Raw genomic sequence first — 21,611 nt, 5'->3', positions numbered from 1 at the left:
AATTAAATTTAAATAAAGATATTCTAAAACCACTACAAATGGCAGAAGTAAGTCTAAAGATGTTTGTCTTTCTAGAGTGAACCTAGGGCTAATGCATTCTATTGCCTACATTTAGGAAATGGCTTATGCTCTTTTTTCAAAACCAGGCATCCCTTCTTCCTGTTCTCATTGTTTCTGTTAGTCCAGGAAGACATCAGAGGAAAATTAAAGAAGAAAGAAGGATTTGTTTAAAGAAAAAAAAAAAAAGGGAAGACCATTAATTTGGAAACATTGCTCTCAGGCAAGAGTTTGACCACTGAAATCAACTGAAATTTATATTTACCTATAGAGGAATGGGTCTACCCCAGACTTCCCCTGGATATACTATGTATAATTCCTCCAAACTCGCATATGCCTTATTACATAATTACTTCAAATTACTCAGTGGAACCCACTTCCTCCTCCTCTCTCAATCACCACTATCAATAATTCTGGTCCTGAAAGATTGGATATTCAGACTTATATCTTGAGCTCCATGCTAATACTAGAACTCCTGATCCACCTAGAGGAAGGATAGTGACATTCTCTTCACTGCTTAAATTGTTTTAATCCCCATTTCTTTCTGGCTTAAGATCCCAGTGAATTCCAAGCTTTAAAAGAACAATAAATGAGGACATTTGTAGCTGGGGAAATGGCAAAGATTATGGACCCAACATGGGTTAGGAACCAGAAGAAGTAATTGGTGATGTCAAATGTGTTTCCTACCTTAGTCCCTTTTTATCCTCAAGTCCTTTCTGCATCTTTCTTCTTCTTTACCTTCTTCTCTCCCTTTCCATCATTTCCACACCTTTGCTGGTATCAGTAACTTCCAAAGATACCCAGATTGGAAAAATCATTTATATCTCCTAAAGTCAAGACTATGTGCTCCCTTCTTTTCATTCATTTGTCAGGTAGTGGCCAACAAGGTTCCATCCAAATTAGTATACAGTGATTCACTTAACCACGTGCTCTGATATTGACTGAGAAGTGAGCTGTACTAAACACAGAGCAAGTGAAAAGGAGGCCGTTGCTATTTTTGTCTGAAAGAAGTCTATACCCCAGTAAAGGAAAACAAACATGCAAAAAAACAAATCTAATGAAAGGATGAATCCAAGGGGATGGAAACACTGAGGGTAAAGCAGTCAAATACCAATGAGGAGATGATTTCATGAATGCCTGCCAACATGAGAACAACAGAGAAAACATCATTCTTAGAAACACTTTAAAAGACCAGAGTACAAAATCAAGAATGACTAGATGTCATGCAAAGAAATCTTCAACCTTAAAAAGCATCTTCCCTTCCAATTTATTGCAAGGGATAGGGAATTGCACGGCACAAATGATTACTCCTTGACACAAAAGGAACTAAATAGATATAAGACCACAGTAACTGTTGTGTTTCTGCCTGTGATGACTCTCATTTGAGAATAGTATTTATTTTGTCTTTTCTAAAAGATGCTACAAATGAAGTCATGCAAATTGACTAGAATTATACAGCCTCGCTAAGCATCCGGGCTCTACCACATAACAGGGGGTGGCAGTGGATATCTGGGAGATCAGCCCTCTTCACTTCTTTTTGCTATCTGTGGAATTAAGCTTGTTCAAGAAAACTGGTCTTCTCCATTGAACACTTTCCTAGGGTTGCGGAATCAAGACACATAGAAAGGACAACACCATAGGGAGATGCAGATGGAGAAAAGCGTCAGAGGCAACATCTGACACTTTGAGGCCCATGTCCTTGTCACCTTTTCCCAAAGTTAGGTTGCTGGCCCAAAGGCTGCACCCCACTCTCACATGCTCCCTTCCCACATAGCAACACTCCCTAATGCAGTAAGGTAGTGCAGACTTGATGACCAGGGTAGATTCGGGAGTCAGACCCCTCCCAGCTCCATTCCTGCTTTCCATTTTTCAGTTTCCTGAATCTCTGAGCTTGAGCTTCTCCATCTAAAAACTGATGCAAGGATAGAGATGATAATAACTAGCAATCATAAAACAGGCATTGTACAAAGTGTTTTGTATGCATTATTCATTTAATCTTCAGGAAAAAAGCTTTAAGACAATTAATAATAATTACTATTATTATTATTATTAAAGTATATTCTTCCTTTACAGATGAGGAAATTGCCACTCAGAGACAAATTAATTAACTTATCCAAGGTCTAACCTGAATGCCTGAACTCTTGACCCTTTATATGACTGTCATAACACCTGCCTACACAAGTATTGAAAGAGTTAACATTAATGTGTGAGGACACAAATTAATGCTGTTGTCATTACTTTTGATGTTGCTGATCAAAAGCACCAAAAGCAATACTGTTTTTTGTTATGTTATCTTTCTCTCTCCCCTGGTGCTGAGGGTTTTGAAGTATAATAAGCACAAATCATCAACTCATATACTGGCCAATCTAAACCCATGCCTGGGGACATTTTTAGCCACCAAATAACAAAACCTATATACCTTCCAAATGTTTCCTTTACTGATGATGAACGAGAGCTCAAGAGATCAGGAAATTCGGTACTCCTTGAAATGGTGGCCTCCCATGTATTTGTTCTTAAAAGTTCAGGGCAAAATTTAGTTATTATATGGCTTTTTACGGTTCTGAAGTTAAAATTACATATAATATACTAACTTGTGACTATGCAAACTGCACTTTGGTTCCATTCTTATCTTTTAATTCACTTTTCATTACAATAAAATAATGACACATGGTTAAACCTCTGACATGCTAAGATGCCAATCAGATTAAATACAATAGCAAACATTTGGCACACACCTGGAAACTTTCCTTTAAAAAAACAAAATTATTATTGTATTTCATCACTTCCTTCCTTATTGCCAACTAATGCCCCCTTGTCTGAAAGGGTCATTCTCGAGCGGCACATCTATTTATAATAGTGTGTTCTCTGTCTTCCTTCCTCTGGCACATTGTCTGTGACCTTGACCATTTCAGGATGGATAAAAGAGTGCCATCAACATATGTTTATGGAGCTCTACACATCTCGTAAGAGATTTTGTATTATTAAAAGCAATAAAGAGTGACAAGGACAATTCTATACTATAATACTGTCTGTCAAGAGAAAAATGTCACCCTTACCATAAAGTACCCAGAGGCATAATTAGGAAGTGACAAAGGAATAATTTCCTGGTCACAGTAATGAGAGAGCTAGGGTAAAACGCTGGCAGCAATGGGAGATTCCTTCTCTCCAACATGCCTGAGTGGAGGCCCAGTCCACACCCAGGTGTCCAGAGTCAGAATCTCTTGTCCTAAATGTGGAGCATCAAGGGATGCCCAGGTAGAAAGCACTCAGCAAGAATTTCTGTGCACCAATGAGATATTTGAAAGTTTCTGACTTTTCCTGGCAGCATAAGTATGAAACTAAAATAATGAATCCTCCTGGGCACCAACTAAGAACATTAAAGGAATTTAAACATCACAGTTCCTGAATACTCCCTACTCATAAACACAGGTCCATACAGTCTCCACAGAACTATAAATAAATCCCGCCTGAAGGTCTCCTTCCTGTTCACATGTTTCTCCATAAAATTTGTTATTATCTCTTCTCTTTTATCCTAACTTTCATCTTTGTGATTCCTGTCTGTCAAGGACAGAATATTAAGTAAGTGGGATTCCAGATCCTGCTCAGTTAACTGCCACCTGAAAAAGTCTTCTTTCCCAGGACCCAAAAAAGAAAGTGTCCCTATCACTGACACAGTAAGGTCATGTGCTGCCTTAAGGTTCTGTCTATAAACTGAGTTCAGTGGTTCCTAACCATCCTTCCAGCTCAAGCACTTCATAATTCTAAGATGCATGTCTGTTGGTGAGAAGAGTCTCAAGAGCAGCCCCCAAAGCCTCTGTCCCATCAGGGTCCCCTTCTCACAGAGGTGGGACTCAGTCTGAGAAGCTGCAAGACTTGGGGCTGGGAGATTGACATTGGCCCTTTAAGTGAGTGCAGTGACTTCAAAGCTCATGTGATCTTCCTCATCTTGCAGAAAAATCATGTCTTCTTCAGTTTTACTATCAGTATCATTCACACATCAGCACCAGACTCCTATCCCAGCCCTTCACTTAGTAGCTGTGTGACCTCTCTGGGCCTCAGTTTCCTCATCTATAAGAAGAGGTTAGTGATAATATCCATTGTCATTGTAGGGATTAAATTGGCTAATATATGGAAGGAACTTAGAATAATTCCTAGAAAACAGTAAACAAGAGGCATTGCTAACTACCATCTGTATTATTATCATTCTTAGCAGCAGTAGTACTACTGCTCTCTGCCACCAACCTTATACCAAGTTCAGATCCCACGGTAAGTCTGTGCTAGGGGGACAGACAGCCTGGTCTGTCAGCGCTTTGGGCCTTCTGGAAGGTTTTCATTTTCTCTTGACAAGAGGCACTTTATGTTGAAAATGTCCTTGCCATCTCTATAGTATTAACAACCACAAAACCTGACCAAGAATCATAAACATGCCAGTGATTTGATTCCATGGATTTATGTCATGATTGAAATAGTCAAGGTCAAAAATAGTGGGATAAGGGAAACAGCAGCACCATACCACTAATCCCAAATTTCTTCCAATTTTTCTTTAAAGTGTACTTTTTAGCGTTTTAGAGTCTGACACAGTGCCTGTGTTTGGTGAATTAATTCTTCTCTGATAGCATTTGTATCTTGAATAACCCCAGTTTATAGGTTGAAGCCATTCAGTAACAGTAAGTGACAAAAAAATAATGGTCTAAAAATAATTTCCAAATCAAACCTCCTCTCTCATCGAGGCCTCAAGCTGTGTGGCAGATAAGCTTCTGCTCTCAACATCTAGTAACATTCAAAGACTATGGCTTTGAAATGATATTTTACCTAAAGTTGAAAAATAGTAATAGTCCCAATCATTTAAACTCTTTTTTGCCCACCTAATGTTTGACACATTTACAAGCTCTAAAATGATGATATTTTCCAATCACAAAAGGTATTATTTATGGGATCCTATAATTTCAACAAATATATTAGACTAAATGATCCTTATTCTCCTTAAATTTGGAGGGATATCCTGGCAAATGGAATCAGAATCACTGAAATAGACAGATTACTTAACAGTGTACACATTTTTCAAGAAGAATGAAATGTGTTCAGAGATAAGTAACTGAAAAATCAAAATAATAATATAACATTTAATAAACAATTTAGTAATTTAATATACAATTTCCTTAAAATGGAATACATCCTTACTTTATCAAGTCTAGAGTAGAATAATCTGAAGATGACATCTGTCTGGCAGGGCTTGGCCCAGGGGCACTCTATTCTCACCCCATCTTGCCCACAGGAAGGATCCAGATATGTGCAGGTAGGCAGGAATAAAAGATTGCATCCTACCCAATACCTCAAATAGGCTCACCTCAAACCCAGAGTATTAGACAATCACTTCTTCACTCAAGTTCAAGATGTAATCCATCTCATACAATGATGCAATCCATCCTGGACAACATCCAGAGTGTGCAAGGAATTAAGAAGGGCATCACTAGACAAGTACCTATTCCAAGGTAATAACTGTGGGAGTGGGATTCAATCCCAGATTGTGCATCCCTCAGTAGTCAGAAAGTGACTCCCCCTTCACTTTCTTCCACCCATTCTCCTTCCCTCCCATCTCGTGGTTCCTCCCTCCCCATGTGGCATTCTGGTGTCCAGCCAGCAGAATGGATTTTCATTTATACTCATTATCTTCTCTGTATTGTTCTGACATTAGAGAGGGAAGATTCAGATGTCTGTGGATAGAGATGATGAGCAAAGAGTCACTCACAATGATCTGATCTCTGGGAGAGACCACCTTAGAGGGCAAAGGTTAATCTCTTGCTAGTATAATTTTTCTACTTAATTAAGCTAAAAGAGGGCAGCATCCTTTCCAGTTCTAAGTTGTATTTCAGAAAACTGCCTTCGATTTCCATACAATCCTAGATAAAGTAGCCGCCCAACCCTCTCTATCCCACTAATTAGGTTTATTTTATTCTTCACACTTAACATTAGATAAAATTCATTTTAACTTCTTTACATACTAACTGTCACCTTCCCTGGCACCTTCCCCTCTCACCCCTGCCAACTGCAATGGAGTGTTATAAACTCTCTCAGGATATTCACTGCTTTTCATCTAGTTCCTATAAAGATGCCCAGCACAGGGAGGCAAGTTCCAGACCTGCATTTCCAACTGTTCATTGGTTTTTCTCGTGGACACCTCAGTTACAAGATTAAATTCTGAAAATAAGGTTCCGGAGAACCCACTCTTACTATCCACCATTCTCCCCCAGCTAGAAAAATTCAGTCATCCTTGAATTAACTTCTCCCCTGTTTCTCCACTTCATAGACTCCCATCCCCCATCACCTTCCCTTTGGCTCTCCCATGCCCATCTCCCCTCCCCACATTTGACTGGCTTCCAACTCCAGCCAATGCTTACCCCTCTATCATCCCTCTTGCCATCTGGGAATTTTCCCACTGCTGTGAAGCCTTTTCCTCACCACTTCAGTTAATAGCTTTGATCTCTCTGTTTCACACCATTGTGTGTCTCTTCAGTGTTTTTTAGTTCCTTTTAGGATTTCACACTTTTTTGAGATCTGTTAAAAAGTATGGGCCCAAGAAAATCCATATGTACTCAAACGTTCACATAAACATCGGTACTGTTATTTCAAACCCTTCATTGTAACTTGCATCATGTTTGTTGTGTTATACCTATTTATTTACATACCTGCCTCCCTTAAGCTAGATTTGTATCATGTTATAACCTGTTTTTAAACCTCTTGACGTCTAGCACTGTGATTAGTATTTACAAGATATTAAAAACTGTCCACTGCCTGAGTATCAAGTGTGATGTTCAGGTGCCAAGCTCAGGCAGCACCTTCCAAACATCAGTCATTTGAATAACACTCTCGAAAGTTTACCACATCTCCTACATCTCATCCTATTGTTTAATTACCATTTGTGCAGACTGTTTATAAAACCTTCCCAAAATATGGGAGGTTAATGAATTTTCCCCTTGAATTTTCCCCAGACCTATCCTGACACTTGCCTTGAAAATTAAATGTAACCGGAGTGATGTTTTGTGACTTCCAGGTTTAGGTCTTAAGAGACTTGGCAGTTTTGGGATCCAGCCATGATGCAAAAATGCCTAGGCCAGACTCCCCAGTAAGAAGAGACTCTGAGGAAAGAAGGGGGCTCAGCCAGTCACCGTCATTCAGGTCACCCCTGCTGGGTTGCCAGACATACAAGTATCTTCATCTGTTCCTGCTGTTATAACAAAAAAAACAAAACAAAACAAAACAAAAAAACCCTGAGACTGGGTAATGTATAGACAACAAAATATTGCTCATAGTCTGAAGACTGGGAAGTCCAGGATTCAGGTGCTATTGGATTCTGTGTCCGTGAAGGTTTGACCTGCTTCATAGATGGCATCTTCTTGCTGCATCCTCACATGGCAGAAGGGTTAGCCCTCTTTTATAAGGACACTAATCCCATTCCCAAGGGCAGAGCTCTCATGACCTCATCACCTCCTAGAGCTATCACCTCCTAACACTATCACAACCAGTATTAGGTTCCAACGTATGAATTTGGAGGGGAAAACAATCTTTGAAACAAAACAAGTAGAGTTATCAGGGAACTTCCAGCCCACTCAAGCTCCCACGCCACAGGAATGGCCCCCACAGACATCACATGAGAAAGAAAAATTTACTTGCTGAGCCCAGCCACCCCACAGAATCCTAATAAGTCATTGCTTTTTAAACCACATGTTTTGGGAACTGATAACACAAAAATAGATGAATGATGTGTTGCTTTCCTTTAAATCAACTCTTTTTAAATTTAAGTATATGTTAAAAGAAATTTTTTATCACATCCATAAGTGGAAAATTAGTATCACTTGCCATAAAACTAAAACAATGAAAGAAGAAACAAAGCAATATTATACACTGCTAGCCAGATACTGCTGCCTACGTATGCAAGGAAGGTCTCCAAATGTGAGAGAGAAATTAAAGATACATACACCAAAACTAAACTGCAACTCCCTCCTTGGCACAAAGTTGAACTTAAAGAAAACGGAACGAAAATAACATGTGCACTCTGAAATTTGATATTAATTAAAACTATTTATTGCAAAAAATCATTACCTTGTATTAAAATACAGATGGTAAACATCTATGGTAAAAATCATGAGGGTGTCATTCAAACAACTAACATTTGGAAGATGCTGTGTTTACCTAACACCTAAACACTGATGTTGGCAGGTGACAGGTGCAGGGCCTTCAGTGTCACAAGCACAAAGCTAAACAAAGTGATTTGAATAAAAGATAAAACAAAATTCAATCCTGTACAAGTGCTCGCAAGTGCTTATTTTCTAGCTGAAGAGTCAGAAATGTAAACAAATTATTATTACACATTAACCATGGTAAATGTAACTGTACCAGTTTTTAAATATAAAGTCTTAGACTTAAATGCACCAAATCACTGATGTTTTGTGCAAAAGTTGGAGGATGCATGGATACAATGCCTAGATTACCTGGACATTCTTTTCACTTGGTAATTCTGGTAAGTAGTGACTTTGTCCTCCCCATTCCTCTATGGCTTTCTCACATATGTATATGAAAATTCTCTTAAATTCTCTGATGACCAAACTCCCCTAAAGATTCCTATCACATTTTAGGCTCTTTGAAGCTAGAGACATGTGGTGTAACTTCCTGCCTTCTATTATCAATAAACATCTGTTAAGTTAAAAAAAAAAAAAAATCAACCTTCCAGAGTTTCTGCAAGAAGTTTTCCTGCCATCTAGGACTGATTAAAAATGTGTTTTTCATTGCTCAGACTATGAACACTGTATGTGTATTTAACCTGAAATATGTACGTAATAAAATATTTGCACCAAGTTCTTCCTGCAGTGTGTTCCATGTGTATATTCATGAATGTCTGTCTGGAATGGCATTTTACGTTTATGCCTGTTTGATCCATGTTGAATATTATAAATGTGTGGAGGCTGTTTATTGACATACAGCATAAAGCAGCCATTGCGACATGATTCACTCATGGGGCCTCTGAGCTTCTCCTAGGCTTAAAAGTGCTGCTGTTGACATTTATACTTTTCTCAGTGTTTCTTCTTTTATCCTCTTCCTTCAACATAGCAATTTTGTTTCTCTCTAGAACCTAAATTCAGTGAAAAATATAGACCTCTTAAAATGTTAATACTTTCATCAGAAGTTTTAAAAAGAAAATTTTTTTAGCTAGGCTGTGAACTCAATGAGCTGAAGCCTCCTCTGTTCAAAGTTCTTGAAGGTTTGACATTTAAATTTATTCTAAAATAGTTTTTGCATGAAAAGCCAAGAAAGAGAGGATTGTGGTCTGTACCTTGGCGTGGACTTTTATAAGAGTGGGGCAGAAACGAGTGGTGGTGTCGAAGCTGTCTGCAGGATTTACAGGCACTGATGAGGGCAGGAGTGGCCCAGATTCCAAACAAGCCCATAATTTATATGACTAATTCTAGCTTTTGCTAACTCTCCACCCTGCCCCCCACCCCCCCCCCCGCACACAATCAGCATATATGGAAATGTTAATAAAGCCATCATCTCACCCTTGGAAATGACTGATTTTTCTCATTCCCAGGTCAGGACATTTCCAAAAAGGAGGAAGAGCTTATGAGCAAGAGATTGCAAAGTTCAGCAAATGCAGAACTTTCTGTGAGGGGATGGAATTGAGCTTCTTTCATTCCAAGATGTTTTCTAGCAGGCATGCTTCTGAGCCCCCGGAGCATCAGTGTATGGCTCTGAAAATAGTTTGTATATACATATTCAAATACTCTAAAACTTAATTTTTCTAAATATTTTAACCTAAACTTTAATTTTAAGGCATGTTTAAGTGTCATCTACATATACTCCCCCCAAATCCTATATCAGTACTTGAAACATCCCTTTCCTTCATCTATACATCTGAACCTTTATAACACCTCCCGTTATAATTAGGAGCTGGAACTGAGTAGTGATGAAATGACAAATAGTCTATGGAGACTTCATACAAACTCTGTACATTTAGATGAAAGCACCTGCCACTTGGAACATAAGCTCACCTTGTACAAAGCAGCAGATTTTGAAAAGACTGCATCATGAAAAGCGTAACTTCCAGATGTGTGCCAAAGCCCGGCCTCCAGTGGTCCCACACGATGAGCGCAATGACAGCCCTCGGAATAGCAGGGAAAGCTGTTTCCAGGCTAAGCCCTCACATTTTTAACTTAATTTTCTTCCAAAAAATACCAAAGCAGTTGTGTGTGTGTGTGTGTGTCTATGTTCCAGGTAGAAAATTCTAGAAGTGCATGTTATGTGGTAACTGAGATGTCAACAGAAGCAACTGAAGAAGGCAGATTGGATATGAAGAGGGCTAGACCAGAAGTTCTGGAATGATGTCTTTTGTTTCAAAAACTCTTTAGCTAGCAGCAATAGAATGAGCAAAAAACTCTGCTTCTCCCCAAATCTGAAGAGCAAAACGGAAGAGTGGTGTGTTACCTTAAAGGCGAAGGAAGGAAGCACAGATGGAACACAGTCCCTCAAAGGCTTTAGTGCTTACTCAGCAAATGGGCTAATGAGACCATCTGTACACTGCACACACCTGGAGCTCCCCTCCATCTGGTAAAGGCACCCCAAGCACCTGAATGAGCTGAGCATTTGTACAATTATCCCCTAGGCTAAAAGAGTTTCAATGCAGGCAAGAGCAAGAGAGAGACAATGAATCTTAGAGTCTTTGGAAGTAAAATACCTTTCTCTGTTTCCTTGCTCTAACCTGGTTGCAGTATAGAAGGACCCAGAAATAGTATGCGTTCAATTCCCTGCTTATTACTTATCAGTGTGCAACCCTCTGTTTGAGGCCAGACCAGTCTGAGTTGAAGTTTCTGTAAACTGCAGGATGGACATAAACACAATGCTTACTTTACTGAAATCAAGGAGTAAGGTCAAGAACAAGCCTGGGAAGAGCATATGTCTGTGTGTGGCTGGGAGAGGGGCAGAGGGCTGGCCTTTCATGAAGTGCACTGCTGCATGCAGCTCAGAGAATGTCAGACTCTACCTTCATCTGCCAAATGTTCCAACTGCCAGTGGGAGTCTGGCTGAGCCACACTAAGTGAATCTCTATGTTCCCACCATGAACACGCCTCTGTGCCCATGTACCCAGTGTCCTTCCTGTAGACACAAATGGAGAGTCCATACTCTTAAAGAAGACCAGTCCTGCCTCGGTGCATTGGTTTTAGAGTATTTGAATATGTATATACATCCCTCCTCATGTACCTGAAAGCTTTGCCCTAGCCATTGTCCTCCTGCTCTTCCATCACCCTGTCATTATTCTCAACTGGATCAGTCCCAGCATATGAATGTGCCATCATCATTTCTCCCATTTAAAAAAAATAAAACTCTCATGGTTCCATATCCTACTCTAGTTACCACCCAGGTCCTCTTTCCTTTTGGAGTAAAATTCTCTCATGTGTGGTGTCTACTCTGCCTCTAGTCCTGCTCCTCACATTCCTGCTTGAATCCATCCCAAACAACTGTCACCCTCATTACTTCATTGCAATTGTTCTTGTTGAAGTCGCCAATGATCTGAATGCTGCTATATCCCATAGTCATTTTATCAGGCTTTCCCTCACTCACCCTGTCAGCAACCCCTGGCTGATTCCATCACTCCCTTTTTCTTAAAACGATTCTCTAGGTGTCTAGAACATCACTCTGCAAACAACCCTAGAATGGTGTGCCATCTTGCTCTGAATCAAAGTGAAAGCCTTAGAATGGCTTTGATTCCTCTTCTGAGAATGTTCCTCCTCCAGATAACCAAAGAACTCATCCCCTCAATTCTATCAGCTCGAACATTACTGTGGTTTTTGTTTGTTTGTTAACCAGGGTATTGAACCCAGGGGCACTCAATCACTGAACCACATCCCCAGTCCTGTTTATTTTTATTTTGAGACAGGGTCTTATTTAAGTTGCTTAGGGCCTCACTAAGTTGCTGAGGCTGGCTTTAAATTTGTGATCCTCCTGTGTCAGCTTCACAAGCCGCTGGGATTACAGGCATGTGCTACCACACCTGGCCTGTGGGTCTTTTTTTAAAAACCCACTGTGGGCAGTTTTAGAAAGTAACTGCCTCTTTAACTTCCTATCTCCCTCACCAGAAACTTTGTATTATAATCTATATTATGCAATTATAGGTTCACTTAATTTTATATAAGCTGATTTGTTCACTGCCATATCCTTAACAGCATCTGGTATGTAGCAAAGAGATGCAGGTATTTCTGGAGTAAGAAGAAATCTCAAGCCCTGAAAATTGAACAGAGGTTGTACACATAAACAACCTTCAATATTTAGTTCAGAGAGGGAGAAGTTGTCGGAATGTGAGGGTACAGTCCTAGGGACATCCTGTACATCCTATTTACATTGGACTGGAAAGACCTCTCCTTGTCCAAGGATAAGACAGGATGAAATCAACATGACACCTCTGAAAAGATTCTACCAAAGAAACTTCTGAATAACTTCTGTTAGGTGGCCTAAACAGAGGTGTATGAAAATACAGTCACTATGAAATAAGATGAAAGAAATTTAAGAATGAATAGATTAAGAGGAAAGGAGGAGAAAAAAAAAAAAACACAAAGACACTGGAATAAGAAAAATGCAAGGAAACACAAAATGTCACACCAGAATTAAAGTACTCCATTGAAGCAGTAAAGATCATAATTAGTTCTGCAGAAAATCAATTGTGATGTGAATGAAACTTGAGTAGCTCTTCTAAAATGCATCATAAAGGTGATAAAAATGCATAAACAAGACTAAAAGAAATTTTCCAATAGATTTAACAATATTAGCATCTTCAGTGGTTTTTTTCTCTCATTCTCATATAATTTATTTTCTCTATAAACTTGTAAAATCATAATAACCGGGGACAAGGAAAGTTAAAACTTTAAATATACACCTTAAGCTGGTTGTTCATATTCTCCATATCCCCCAGCCTGTTGTCCCCCTTTGGCCCAGCAATCCTATTACTACCCTAAGTACTTATCTACCTAATACCAAAATTCCCAAGGACTCACTTTTTTAAATTTTTTATTAGAGTTTTATAGTTTTACATAGTGGTTGGGTTCATTCTGACAAACTCACACAGGAATGGAAATCGATCTCAGTTCCACAGGACTCATTTGATTAGAAATTATTGAAAGATTTGTTTTTTTTAATATGACTAGATTTAAGGAAGCTCTCACAACTTTGGGTAAAATTAGAAGTTCTGAGAAACAAGCATAAAACCAAGGACACTATTTTATTCATCTTTCTCTACTTCACACAGTAATGGGACACAACGGTTTTTTGTCTAAATGCCTCTTAAGATGAAGAGTGCCAATTTCCACTTAGAAGTATATATTTCGAGTAAGGGATAAGAAAATGTTCTTAGGTTGCTGAGCCTCTATGAACACTGAAAGTTCTGGTGGGAAATCTGCCTCACTATCCTAAGCCCTAATTTGGTGGTCTTGGCTCCTTTGGGCATGCTTCCAAGATTACTTATTTCTTTTAAACCTCAGTGAGCTCTGCTGGCATATAATGCTTTTTCTTTTCTTCCTTCCACAAATTTGCAAGCTTGTTTCTTCTTAAAACCTTCATGAGATGATGCATGAATGCATTTTATTTCCTCAATGGAAATATAGATGCTGCACAGCTGTCAGACTTGAAATCACCAGGTGGTACTTGGAAGCAGAAACTAAGATGCTGTTGCCAGGGTAACCACACATTCTTCCAGTAATGGGAAGAGCTGCCATGTTTTCTATGCTCTAGGGAATATATGTTATAAAAGGATTGGCTTAGTGCATATGAATATTTACTATTTTAAAAGAATATCCATTTCTTTATAAACATGTGAAATATATTTTGATTACTCAGAGCCCATCAAAGATATTTTATCTTCTCAGGGCATCAGGTCTCATCTTTCTTTGCCTATAGAATTGTAAATATCCAGTCATAACTATATTTTATGCTACACATAATATACTGGTACATCTCATTTTACACAGTAGATTCATATTAAATAAGCAATTAGAGCTTACTATTTAAAGGACTGTTGTGAATTCTGCAAGGAAATACATTTATAGAATGTATTCAATTCATCAGCTATGAAAATCCTTACTTCCATTTACAGTAGAATCTTAGATGTAGAGGCTAATCTTCTGAGAGCCCCAAAGTTGCACTGGAGTCAAGACACCTTTGGGGTGATTTGGGACTACACTGGCAAGGAAGAAGCAACCTCACAACACCCAGAACACAAGGCAAAAGGCCAATGATCACAAATAGCCCTTCCTCGCTCCTTCCTTTTCCTTCCTTTGTTATCTATTTGTTGAGCTCTTTCTCTGCCCTACAAGCTGTGGCAGGTGCTGGGAGAATTTCTGTAGGAATTAGACCCAGCACTAGAGGTACAGGTGCTATAGTAGGTTCACCTTCAATTGAACTAGGTTTCCTTAAACTGTTTTCCAAAATGGTCCTGCCAGTGGAATTCTCCTATAAACTGTGCATTAAGATTACTTCCTGCTGGGTGTGGTGGCGCACACCTATAATCCCAGCGGCTAGGCTAAGGCAGGAGGATTGCAAGTTCAAAGCCAGCCTCAGCAAAAAGCAAGAAAATAAGCAACTCAGTGAGACCCTGTCTCTAGTAATACAAAATAGGGTTGAGGATGTGGCTCAGTGGTTAAGTGCCCATGAGTTCAATCCCTGTATCACCCCCCACAGAAAAGATACTTCCTGCTCTACATCCCCACCAGCACTTGGTTTCTGGTGGACATAAAATCCTACTCTGACAGTTTTAATTTTCCTGATCATAATGTTTACATTGTTATTGACCACTCACGTTTTCTTTTCTATCCACTACCTATTCAAAATCTTAACCTATTCTTCAGTTGGGTTCTCTTTTTTCCTTATTGATTTATACAGATTCTGTATATACTCTGTTGAAATTTGTATGTTTATGCTTCTTACTCATGCAACTTTTCAATTGTTTAGGTGCCTTTTAATTACAGATATCTCTAATTTTAATGTAATCAAGTTTTTTAATCCATCTTTCATAGTTTGTTTTTTGAGTATTATCTAAGAAATTCCTACCTATCCCAAGGTCATAAAATATTTTCTTTTAGATTTTAAAAGCTGTGTTTTCATATTTAGATCTTCACTCTACTTACAACTGATTTTTGTGTGTGGTATAATATTAAAGACATGCTTTTGTTCCATATAAAATATCTCATTGTACCAGAATCCATTATTGAATCACCAAACTTTTCCCCTATATTACCTATCATGTATATGAAGTTTTCATATATTATGGATCTGTTTTATAACTTCCTTTTCTTCCCCATTAGCATATGTTTCTGCCTTTGCCATTGCTCCCTGCCTCAGTTACTACAATTTCATAATAAGTCTTATCTTTTACCCTGCACGAAAGTCAAAGACCTAGGAATTAGACCAGAAACTCTGCAGAAGAAAACATAGGGTCAACATTCCACCATAAAGGAACAGACAACAACATTCTCAATGAGACATCTAAAGCTCAGGAAATAATGCCAATTTAATAAATGGAGTGACATCAAATTAAAAAGGTTCTGCACAGCAAAGTAAACAATTAAGACTGTGAAGAGAGAACTTACAGGATGGAAGAAAATCTTTGTTAGCTATTCTTTTAACAGAGGATTAATATCCAGAATATATAAAGGACTCAAAAAACACCAAAAAGGTGAATAACCCAATTAATAAATGGGCAAATGAACTAAACAGACACCTCTTAGAAGAAGAAATACAAATGGTCAACAAAGGTATGAAAAATGCTCAACAGCATTATCAATTAGGGAAATGCAAATCAAAACTACACTGAGATTTCATCTCACTCCAGTCAGAATGACAGGCATCAAAAATATAAACAAGATCTTTGCTTTTCTTTCACCTGGGGGAGGCATCTTTATTCAGTTCCTTACCATGTCTCTTCACAAGACTTTAATGATCAGGCAATTCCTGACCAAGAAACAAAAGCATTCCCATTCCCCAATGGATTTGAATGAAAACTGGTAATAAAATTAGGTACAACTCCAAGAGGAGATATTAGAGGAGACTCAAGCTGGGTCTATAAGGAATTATAAATGAAATGACACACATATTTATGCTGTTCAAAGTTATGATCATCTTGTCACACCAAGCTAAAAATGTCACCACTATCTGAACAGTTGAGAATATTTAACTAAGAATGTGATATTTCCTTAGTCATAAAGGTGCTATAGTACTGGTTTGGGTTGGTTCAGTCATAAATATGTGAAACTTTTGAACTGCTAAAAAAAACAACAGAAAGAATACAAACAATAATAAATGCTAGAGAGGATGTACAGAAAAAGGAATTTTACACTGTTGATACGATTGCAAATTAATACAACCACTATGGGAATTAGTGTGGAGGTTCCTCAAAAGACTAGAAATGGAATCACTATGACCCAGGTATACGACTTCTCAGTATTTATCCTGAAAAATTAAAGTCATTATACTATAGTGATACGTACATATCCATGTTTATGGCAGCAAAATTCACAATAGTCAAACTATGGAACCAGACATAGGTGTCCATCAACAGATGAATGGATAAAGAAAATGCACTATATCTACACAATAGAGTTTTATTCAGTCATAAAAAAATAAAAATAAAATGATGTCACTTGCAGGAAAATGGTTGAACTTTATGTTTATAAAATGGAGAACTTTATGTTAGGCCAAATAAGTCAAACTTAGGTCAAGGGTCATACATGGAAGCTGCAGAAGAAAAAGGGAAAGAAAGTGGGGGGTTGGCTGATAAGTCTAAATATCTATTAAATCAAAAATTTACACTTGTGCCCCTTCAAGTTATATTTATTTTTGGTCCTTTGTTTTTCTAAGTAAAATTTATAAATAGGCTTGCTGAACTGCTACTATCATTATGAGTATTTTATGCTACAGATTATGCACCTGGATTTTTATATACAAATGTTAATCAGAAAATATACAGTTTTCCAATTGGGAGTTTGTCTACTAAGTTGTATACACAAATGAATTCTATAAATGCCATATCTTCAAATCACATCAATAATAATTGTTGTATGGCTTTGGTTCATTATGAATATGGGCAGACTTTGAATCCTCCCTTGAAAAGAGTTGACCATCTCCCTGTGCTTTGTATAATTCTACCATCAGCAACCAGTGGCTAATAATTCTTTCTCCTCCTGATCAGTGTCAAAAGCTGGCAGTGGCTTCTGAAGTTCCTGAAGACTCATGAGGAAGCCCCACTACTGGATAGCTAGCTGGTAAGATGCAAAACTGTTCAGCCTCATCTATACTGCTCTCCTAACACCTCCAAGATACCAGCCCTCAAAGTCAACATTAGCCACACTCCTGGGATGGGATTTAAATTAGTCTTTGTTTATCTTCAGGAACTTTAAGCCTATCACTGCCCAATAGCAAATGTAGCACTCTTACAGAGCTATGACATTATATGCATCTTTGCATTTCTCTCACATGCTTACTGTATAACAGCAATCAGAAGTATCATTTTTAAAATTACAATAATTTCAAGCCAAAATAGTCATTTCTGTCTTCTTCAAATCTGAACATGAACTTTGAGCACATTTTATGCATCAAGCATTGTACAAGTTACTTTGCATACATTATTTGAGATGATTCTTATGGCAATATTGCAGAGTAGACAACATAATACCAAACTTGGAAGTGAAGAGAACAAAGATCAGGAAAGTTTTGTGGATTTCCTAAGGAAGGTGTTTAACCAGCAGGAAGTGGTAGAGCAAAGATTCAAGCCGAGATCTTTTCAGATTCCAAAGTCCTTGCTCCATCTACAATACCATATACCATCTACAATTCCATAAGTACAAATTGCCTTTGTCTATAGGGTGAAAAATTCAGTCATTTATTTGAAATGTATTAAATGCCCATGATATTTCAGGTACTGGATATTCTTTAAAGCAGCTCAAAATTAAACTGGTGTCAACACTGAAAAAAAAAAAATGGTTTTAGAAAAAGTTAAAACATCAGATTAGCTGGAGCTTAAGAGAAGCAAAACCAGAAATTCAAGGTTCTTGTAAAGGCTGCATATATGCTAACTACTGCAAGTTTTGCCCAAGGATTGTTAATTCTATATCTGTGTGTGTGTGTGTGTGTGTGTGTGTGTGTGTGTGTGTGGGTGTGGGTGTGCGCGCGCGTGTCTAGTCAAAGCTGAAAATGTTAAGATTTTAAATCATTCCAAAAGGAGCCCTACATAAGTTGAGACAAATTCACAGGTAGTTCTTGAAATAGATAATTTCCCAAGTTAGGCCACACCACTGTGCTACACACAATTGAGCAAAGGATGTTTTAAGATTTTAGCAACGGTTAGTCCCATGGAAAATGTTAAGGACATATCTCTTTATTTTAATCAACGAAAGGTAAAGATCCAGTTCTCTTCCTATATCCTTGGGTAGAACAATATATGGATTTCTGCGCTTTAATTTTTCAATTTGTAAAAACAAAAAATTTTAACAGTCATCATAAAAGATTATGATGATTAATCGTGCTGATACATTTGAAAAGTGCTTTAGAAACTGCAAGATGTTGAGTGTGTTACTTATTAAAGTCTGATAATCGAAACAACTGTTTCTGGAGATATGCTTACACCATAAGTAAACTGAAAAACAGGGTTCCTACCCATTTCAGAATGGAGACGACTCAAGGAAGGAGATGGGAATCACAATGAAAATTTTCCAAATGAAAAAAAAAAAAAATAGAGCAGTAGAATAGTTCATTTAGTGACAATAGTGTCCCTAGGAATGAAAGTATCTGTATTTAAAAGAAGTCCTTCTCAGAGTCTTCCTACAGGTGGCATTCTCTCTGGGTGGGATATTAAATTATTACCTGACCTGCATCTTCCCAAGTTCAGGAGCACTGACACTCTAATAGAAGAACATGGGGAGAGAGGTAATGTCAAAGAATCAAGACTTTCTGCTATGTTTGGTTGAAGCCCAAACTTAAATGTGATTTTAATCTTTTGCATGTCCAAAGAAGAATTTAACTGTGAAAATACTGAAAAGAAATATTAGATGAGAAACAAGAGAAGCCAAAACCCACAAATCTCATGAGGACACTCCTAACAAGATTCTATGTCAATAGACTGACTGGTGTTTAGCCAGGGCTTTTTCCAGAGCCCTCAGTCTTTCAGTTACAGCTTGCAAACCACTGGAAATAAAATGCACCATTTTTAATTATTAAGAGAATGTAGGGAAAAAGTAGTAATGGTCTTGCAGAAATACAACCTACAGATAAAAGGATCTAATATTCTGGTGTCTTTCTCCTTAATTTTAGACTTAAATAAAGTTCAGCAGGAACTTAACCCTCAATTAAGTGGCTTTAAAAAACTTCTCATGGAAAACAGTCTTGGGCTGTCAACAAATAGGTTGAGGATTATTTTAAATAATAGTGAGTAATCAACCAGGGGGTTCAATGATAAAAGATACTCAACAATCTCTTCCACCTATCCAGCTATTTAAGCAGACCAAGATTGAACAGAAGGATCATCATAACTTCCTAGCTGAACTATATGAAGCAAAATTCACAGCTACCACATTCAAAGGTGTGGTTTGTTTACTGAACCAAGTCCTCCAAGGAGGAGTAGTGAGGTTGAAATCCAGCCTATACCACACTGGTCAAACCTGGTGTTGGGATGGGGCTGCAGGAGCCAGAAGGGAGGCGGGCCTTTTAAGCATAGGGATTTTCACCAAACTTGCATATGTGACGGGTTGACATATTTGACTCCATGGAAATGTTATAAGCCAGGCTATATGGGCAATGACTAAACAGACTCCATTTTACCCTGAGACTCCATGTTATATAGGAAATGCTTCTCCCATGGGAACACCCCGCCACTATACCTGTCAACAGTGCTTAGCATGGCTCGTTTGGCAATACAAACTGACAAAATGGCAATTCTTGTATAATGAAAAATTGTTCTCTTTTTTATTCTTTTCTTAAACAATGTACCATGTTAATGGCGATGTCAACAGTGATTGTTTAGATGTTAGTAACCATTCTTTAGTTTGTACCTAAGTAAGGTCATTTTGACCCACTTCCCCTTCTGCTAATGACTTCCGATCCCACGATGTTAGTTTATAATTTTGAATCATAGCAACAGACACTTATGATTGATGTACTGATTTGTGGTATAAAAAACCCCTGAACACTATGGTCGGGGCTGTTCTCCCAATAGCCATTTTTGGGGCATTGTGTGAGACAGTCAGCCGACCAGCTTGATAAAGACTCTCAAATTTGGATTTCTCAGTGTTGATGGTCTGTTCTTAAGTTGCGCCCTATAACAGTATACACTAGTTGGCTCAACCTGGCTGGCTCAGGGGTGACTTTCAAAATAATGCCAGGAAAATCACAATGTTTTCAGTCCCATTAAAGAAAGTCCTTCACACTGTTAAACTACGAATGCTTAACAATCTACACACAGACTATAGCCCATCTCCTGCTGATCAGTAACATCAAGGAGCTCCATCTCCCATCGTGAATAATAAAGAAATTCTTATTAAGCAAGGTCCAGTCTCAGTTTTGATGAGTGACTTTCACTTCCCCATATTTTCCTCACTCCCTTCTCTTCCAGGTGTAGCCCCAGTTGGATGGAAGCACCTACAAGATGTTCCCCAAGAGTGGATTAATCGCAAAGACCATTTTTTCTTTTAACTTTCACTAGGTACATGTTGCTTAAGCTGTCACTTGTTGTTCGCAAGTTTCTCTGATGTGGAAAAGACAAAATTGGAGATTTTTTTGCTTATTTAAGCTAAGACTTGTTTCATGCTAAATGCATGCTAGGCATGGATCTAAGTGCTTTCTTTTCAAGTATGGGTTCATTAAACCCTCAGGAGTTATAATCCATCCTTTACAGTGGTGACAGTAAAGCACACAGCTAGTCAAACACAGAGGCAGGCATCAAGCTGGGCAGTCACAGCTAGCATCCTGCACACCTAGACTACTGTACTATAGGGGTTCCTCCAGTTGCAGCATAACAGGTACCTCTGAAGAATGTTTCCTAATATTACCATCCAGCATCCCTGAAGTCAAATAAAAAACCTAAATCTTTCATCTATTTTAATATATCAAAAAGCATACTAGGATACAATATTCTCAACTAAGTAAAGATTAGCTAAGAAGTTTTTCATTGTGTTCATCAGAAAATGTAATTTCAGCAGACAGACCTAAAATATATGAAAGCAAATGAAATGTTCACCCTCAGCTGCTCACCTTTTGGGGCCAAGTGATGCAAACAGCCCATATTCTTAATAAGCCAAATGATCAGAAAAGGCATTCATCACCTTTTCTCGTCAACTCTTTTTTGTATATTTGGGTTACAAAGCTTATGATGTAGAACAAAAGTTGAATCTTGGTTTACAGAAAAGGGAGGGAGGTCCTTAACCAGGACTTATCCATGAAGTTTACTCTTAGGAATCACAATGACTATGGTTGCAGCTTGATCACCCAGAGGAAGGAAATTAGACTATTACCTGTTAGATACATGTTCTCCT

General features: G+C 38.2%; 1 long non-coding RNA gene across 1 annotated transcript in view; it reads left to right on the top strand.

Annotated features, from left to right (window-relative positions):
- Positions 1 to 21,611, top strand: part of LOC306662733 — a 90,671-nt gene that overhangs the window by 64,340 nt on the left and 4,720 nt on the right. The window contains exon 2 of the long non-coding RNA XR_013764214.1: positions 17,279 to 17,351. This is a non-coding gene — a long non-coding RNA (uncharacterized lncRNA). The remainder of the gene's footprint in view (positions 1 to 17,278; positions 17,352 to 21,611) is intronic.

Source organism: Sciurus vulgaris, assembly GCF_902686455.1.
Source record: "Sciurus vulgaris genome assembly, chromosome: 5".
Taxonomy (NCBI): Eukaryota; Metazoa; Chordata; class Mammalia; order Rodentia; family Sciuridae; genus Sciurus; species Sciurus vulgaris.
Note: the sequence above shows the minus strand (reverse complement) of the source record. Positions and strands in the feature narration are given on the sequence as shown.